Here is a 7,327-nt window from a genome sequence, read left to right as displayed (position 1 = left end):
TTGCTCCACTTCCCCAAAATGCTTTGTCATCTCACTGAATTCTCAGGTGGGCCGAGATCAAGAAGGGATTTAACCTGATTGCAAAGGCTTTTGTGCTCTTTGGGACTTCCGTTTTGGAGCAGACGCGGCTCTTCCATGATGTGAGATTATCTTGTCTAGGCCTCTCTGGCCTAGGCATGTGTTTCTTATCATGTATTTTCTTTAATCCTTAATATTTAATAAACCGCTAAAAGATATAATACTCCTTGCATAGAGAAATCAATTTCTACCTGCCTCAGTCTCCCCTAAACTTTAATCTTTATAGTTGGTGACTACTAGATTGGATGAGAACTTCTCAATTTTTTTAGCCTAGATAATGATTTTTTTAAGCCACGTTTCTCCAAGATGCTTTTTTAGAAAACCATCTTGATCAGCTCCTGCCTGTAGCCCCCCATCCTGACCTCTCTCTGTCCTCACCTGGTCCCGGCCCTGCCCACCCTGGTGGTCTTTCTCTCGCTCACTTGGCCCACCTGATTCAATCAAGATTGCAATCACCTGGTGCCCGATCTCCTGGCCCTGCCTGCCTGTTTCTGTGCCCCAGACCCAGGAGCACAACCCCAGCTGGCTCATCACCCAGATCCTTGGAGCAGATCACATAGGACTCATTTCTACCAGCTGGTAACAAACTCGGGGTATTGACCACATGGGTGGATCAGAGTGTAGGAGGGGAGAGAAAAAGGGAGAGGAAAAGAAACAGACTTTTAAGCAATGGGCTATTTAAAAGGATACCTTTTGACTGTTCTGGTAATTTCATTGATTTCACTTGTGTGCCAGAAGAAAGATTCAGCCCAAAGATTCAACTTTGAATTTGCAAATGGGTGGCTCAGGGAACTGAGAGCCAGGCCTAAAGACATGTGGTCCTGGGTTAAAATCTGGCCTCAGATACTCCCCATCTGTGGGGCCCTGAGCAGATCCCTTAACCCCCACTGCTTAGCTCTTACCACTCTGCCTTCCGACAATAGACATTTAAATGGATAATTAATTAAAAAAAACACACCTAAGGAACTTTAAAGACTAGAGGCTATATTTTAAGGCATTTCAGACTCCAATGGTTTATTAAAAAAATCTCTGTATTGCATTTTCCTAATTGCTTTGTTTAAGATATAACTTTGTGATTTTAAATTCATATATTACTGGATTCAATATTAGTCTGTTACACTGAAGGTTGATTGAATTTATTTTGAATGTACTGAGTTTTAAAATTCTGTTGCTTTTCCCCTATAACTATATATTGAAAAAAATATCATTGTAATAATTAAGCCCATATTAAAAAAAAAAAAAACAGCCTTTCTATTTTGCCTTTGTAAATTGTCACATAGAGGATAGATGGACTTCAGAACTGGTTATAATTGTATAACAACCTTTGGAAAATTTAATGTGCTAAATACATCAAATGATTTTAAGGGTTTTTTAAATATGATTTTTGTAATTTTTTAACAATTTCTGGTTATTTTGCCTGCCCCTACCACAAGGTGTAAGGCTCACTCTAGTAGCTGAAGTGAAATACATTTTATAACCCCCAACCTTCCCACATTTCTTAATATGTGAATGGAAGTTGGGGCAGTTAATCTCAGGGCATGTATCCCTAAAGAAGCCTCCAAAAAGGAGCACCTCTCATTTATATTCTTCAGCTCACTATTTTACTTGCACCAGAATGATATATAGATTTCTTGATTATGTTCTTAACCCAAGATGAGTTTTACTTTGTTTTTAAAAATATGTTTAATTACCAAGGATGAAAGATTTGCTATGATTGTAAAAACTTGTGACAAATATCCATCAATTCATAGATTTTTTAAAATTCCATAGAGCAACTTATGTGAAATATGATAGTATATTGGTTTGCTATTATAATTAATTGGGCTATTGAGAATTTTGGGGATATTGATACCACATATTTGTAATAACATTCAATTCATTTGTCATACTCACAGTAGAGCATGGCCAGACATGAAGAGGAAATGAATCTCATTTTTGGTGAGAAAGCCTTGTATTCTATATTTTCTTAGCTGACACAGAGTGTCAATGATTATAAGCTACATTTTTGAATTTTTTAAAGCTCTTTTATTATTATATTTTTCTTGCATGTGCAATATACTTTTTAAGTTTTTTTTCTCTCTTTTTTATATTTGAAGCACATGTCACCAGCATTAAGATTTTCTTTAACTTTTTGACTTTTCAGTACTATAAGTTTGAAATACCTTTGTCAGCTCATGCCCAAAAAGCTTGTGACTATAAAAATGATGCCACTAATTATTTAAAAAATTATAAGACTTTGCTTAATGATTCTATCTGATTCCAGGACAAGAAATACACAACAGAGCCATTTCACAGAGCCAAAGAAAAGCCAATCCAGGATGGATTGATGCACTTCTAGGCAAATGCAAAGGTTTTGAACCTAGTGTGAGACTTGGGGTTGCGACACTTGACTTATGTTAAGATGCAGGCCTTCCTTGTGTCCACACTCACTCTGAAATTACTCACAGAGGAGTATCTCAACCTTGGCTCCTATAATCTGGTCCCCTTTTCTGCCTTTCATAGTGTGGTACCTTTCTGTAGTCCTGGCTACTGACTGGGTAAATGCAGCATTGCTTCGATCATTTTGATTGGGCTCTGATTCAAGGACCTGTTATAGATTTATTTTTCTTTTACTTAGAATTTTTTCACATAAGACTTTGATAGTCTATATTTTCATCCAGAGTTTTTTCTTTTATTTGGATTTTTCTGATATCTTTTTCATTTCTCTTACCAATTGATTCATATACCTCATACCTCAGCCATGCATCCGTAAGTGATCCTGTATTTGTCAATCACCCTCTTAATGGGGGAATGTAAAAAATATCATTATTTAAATTGAAAAGTTTAAATTCCTTTTGAGAAGAATTTTAGGTAAAGAAGATGCTACCTCTCTGAATCCAGAACTGAACTGTTGAAGATGATACCATGAAGAAGCCTCCAGACCAGCCAGCTGCACAAAAATTGAACTTTGGGTGTGGTTGATTGAACATTTATTTGTATGTATACTTTCAAGCCAATGGGGACTGACCCCTAACTGGCTTTTTGTCAATATGTTCAGCAATTATTGGTTTTATTCTTTTTTTTCTCTTATCATCAAATTATTGTAATCTTTAAATTGATTATGTTTTCATGATCCTTTGGAAAAAAATATTTTTTTCAAGCAATCAAATGGGGAATGTAAAAATAGACTCGAACTCTGGACTTCAATCCCCACAAGCCTTTGCTCCACTTCCCCAAAATGCTTTGTCATCTCACTGAATTCTCAGGTGGGCTGAGATCGAGAAGTGATTTAACCTGATTGCAAAGGCTTTTTTGTGCTCTTTGGGACTTCTGTTTTGGAGCAGACGCGGCTCTTCCATGATGTGAGATTATCTTGTCTAGGCCTCTCTGGCCTAGGCACGTATTTCCTATCCTGTATTTTCTTTAATTCTTAATCTTTAATAAACCTCGAAAAGATATAATATTCCTTGCAGAGAGAAACTAATTTCTACCTGCCTCGTCTGCCCTAAATTTTAATCTTTATAATGTGTATACTTTCCCTGTTTTACTACTGACTTAGATAAATGAGTTTCTTTGTTGCTTCCTACGTATTTTTATTGTGGAATGGGTATTTGGTGGGAAAGCCTTAGATATGAAGCTTTCCCCAATCCTTTCCCTATTAATGAGTAATGATGAGTTCAGCTTAAACCTCAAAATCATATCCCCTAGATTTCCAATATTTAAGGGGACATTTATTTATAGCCTGGTAGGCATTCTCTTTCTTTGCAGGGCAACTCAGCTAGCTTCTTTAACCTTCTCTTTCCCTTTCTGGTATGAATTAGTCTCCTTTGGAGAGTGGTGGACTAGAAGGGATTAGAGATGAGTCCAATTGAGACAGCATCATTATGATTATTATTAACAGATTTTGTAAAGAACTACAAAATAAAATAAACCTTGGGCATATTTAATAGTAAGATTTAAGAAAAGGATTCCTAAAATAATTCCTATAAACTTGTATTTAAAAACATACATATTTCAGTAAATATATTTCAATATAATTTGTTTCCTTTTCATTCTTATGAATTTTATTTTGTAAATTAAAATTATTATTTAGTGGGAGGGTCCTGAACTGCCAGAGGTTCCATAATACAAAAAAAAATGCACAAGAACCCAGAGTTTTTAATCTTATTTCTTTTTATTTTCCCAATATTCCTGTGGATAGTCCTCAAATAGTTTCAAATCTGATGCTTACATGCCTTTCCACATCATTCGATATTTAGAACAAGAAATAACCTGTGATATTTACAATTATGTTATCTTAACTTTGAATAATAAAATAATAAAAGATAATCAATCTTCAACATGAATTGACCCTCCCTGTTAGAATGTAAGCTGTTTCAAAGCAGAGACTATTTTTTTTTTTACTTTTATATTTCTATCACCAGAGCTTAGCACAGTGCCTGGCTGATATAAAACCCTTAACAAATTGCTAATTAGTTCATTTGATAACATTGTTTCTAATAATTATAGTGTTTTCTTGATATTTCTACTGTCATGGATTCTGTGCTAGAAACCAAGAGATTAATAGAGCCACAGAATAATATTTAAATATATGGAAAGGAAAAATTTAACCTCTGTAGTAGAAAAGTTATTATTCATTCATCAACTTACTTTTTTTTCTTTTAGTTAGATAGAAAGGGAAAGCAGTTAATCAAAAGAATGGATTTGTCTTAATAGGAGCTAATTAGGGCCTTTGGCAATATATTTTTTATAAGTTAAAGAACTATTTTTTTCGCAAGTTCTTTAGGTGTTTTAGATCAGCTGGAACTAAATGCATGTGCACACACACACACACACACACACACACGGATGGATGTATATTTCCAGGTTGCTAAAACAGCTATGAAAGTCCAGGAACTCTCTAGAAGAATGATTGCATGACATGATTGATGTAGATATAATCATTAGATGTGATAAATGATAGGACAGTGGAGCAATCATGGCTTGGGGTTACTTTATTAAATTCTCTGATTCTAAGTGGAGAACAGTCTGGTATGATTTAGCCAATCAGGGGAACAACTAATCTAAAACCACACTGTACTGTATCTTTATACAAAATTGGATTTCTGACTGATAGGCTTATATTTATAAGAATAAACATGAAATTATTCTGTTTTGTAGTTTAGTCACCTAAAACCTGAGGAAAGATTTGCATGTCAATATAGTTAGTAATGATTAGACTCTTTTCATCATTATTGGTTTTCATTATTCTGATATTTAATCTTAGCATATCCGTTAAATAACATTTACAGACTAACCATATAAATCCATTAAATAGATAAATGTTTTGATTATCTTTTATTGTTTATTATTCATCATCAGGGATTCATTAAATTGAATATACCTTTCAAAACATAATCTACAGCTTAATTAAGCCATACAGTTATAAATTTTGAACCAACATATTAAGAGAGAAGTTATTGCTTTTGGGTGGGGGTGGGAGAGTGGGGTGGGCTTATAATATTACTAATGAATGTTTAGCTCAACCCTACAATGGCTTGTATAAAATTCTAAGTATATCCTAATAGGCGTTGTCTTTGATTTTGCTGTCAGAGATCATAAGTCAATTTTTTATGTACTATTAGCTTCTCAAGAACAAAATCAGAACCCATTGACTGCTGAGTAAATTTCACAGCTTGTAGAAAAGACACATATCATTGAAATGTGTGAAATTTTAATCAAAAATGTTATGGAGGAGAAAGGTAAACTGACTGCTATAATTAATGTGTTCTGCCACAGAGATTTAGTTGGCACATTTGTGGAGTGTGGGACTACATTAACTATTCCATTGCTTAAGGATGGCCTGAGTTGAAGAAGCTCTCATGTTCCAGTTTTGCTAGATGACACTTCTCTTTGAGTGTCAGCTTTGTCATGATTTGAGATGGAAAGCTCTTTCCTGCTTGACTCTTATTACCACTTAGCTATGTATCACTGGTGCGTGGACAGTGGAGAGTGGTGTTACCCATTTTAAAGCAGGTGCTTTTAAAGCATGGCTGAAGAATGAGGTTGTTTTTCAATGGGCCTCCCTGGGTTTTGTTCCTATGCTACTTACATTTTATTGAGTGTCTTAAAAGTGTGAGTATCGACTATAACTAATTGCTTTAATAAAGAAACAGGGAATTGGACTAGGCATGCAACCAGTCATAATATAGTATTTTTCATTTTAAGCCACAAAGACTTTCACCATTAAATAATATCTGGTCAGCATCCCAAACTAAATACTTCCAGACACTATTACTTTCAAAAGTAATAAGTAAGCGCTACCTGTAAAGACTGATATTTAATGGCTATTTCTAACCCCCAAACAATATCAAATACACTAAGTATCTGGAAAAACTCTGCTGAGATATTTCTTCAAGCAGTCAATGTACCAAGCTGTGGATTAGATCAGGGCCTATTTGTCAAGAAGATGCTTCTGAAAATTTACACACACACACACACACACACACACACACACACACATGTGTATACACACAATAGTATTTTTGGTTCAGAGTTTTCAGTGTCAGTCTACCTGAAGAGCTCTACTGAAACCTTTCTCACACTGCCAGTGTGGTTGTGCAGTAGACAAAAGACATACCTGAAAGGGGAAGACAGATATGCCACTTAAATTAAATAGGAAATGAATTGGCCAGCATGTTGGCATGTCTGCTGAGACAAATCATGGACAACATGTCTCTCAACAACAGAACTTATTTGTTTTCTCTTGCCAACAGATTCATCACTGCCCAGGCAAAACAGGCAAAATACATTAGTGTCATGGTAAACTGATAAAGAGAAGTGCCTCAATCGAGCATCCTCAATAGCGAAAGTCTTAGGGCAGTATTGATCTGTGTTATATAAATCTTGTTTTCTGTCTGCAGAAGTGAATCAGAAGTGACCCTGAAGGTTAACAAACATTGTAATGTCTTTCAGCTGGGGCAGATGCCTATGTGCTCCACACATTGTATTTGGTCAAGTTCCATCTTGTCATTTTCCTGCCAAGAAGCTTAACTAATTGCTGGCAATCATAAGACAGTTTGATGGAAGCAAAGAATTCCTACAATTGTTACCCCTCTCTCTATTCCTTTTTTCCCTCCCTTTAAGTCTTAACAAGCCCTCAGAGTCATGTAGCGGAAAACAATCAACACTGGAATTAGTCAGCAGGAGTCTTTCCCTAAGTTGAAACTTTATGTAATTGGCATGTCATGTTCTTACACAGCCCAAGCACAGCCCTGATTAAGCTGATGTA

This window comes from Monodelphis domestica, chromosome 4, assembly GCF_027887165.1.
Source record: "Monodelphis domestica isolate mMonDom1 chromosome 4, mMonDom1.pri, whole genome shotgun sequence".
Lineage (NCBI taxonomy): Eukaryota > Metazoa > Chordata > Mammalia > Didelphimorphia > Didelphidae > Monodelphis > Monodelphis domestica.
Note: the sequence above shows the minus strand (reverse complement) of the source record.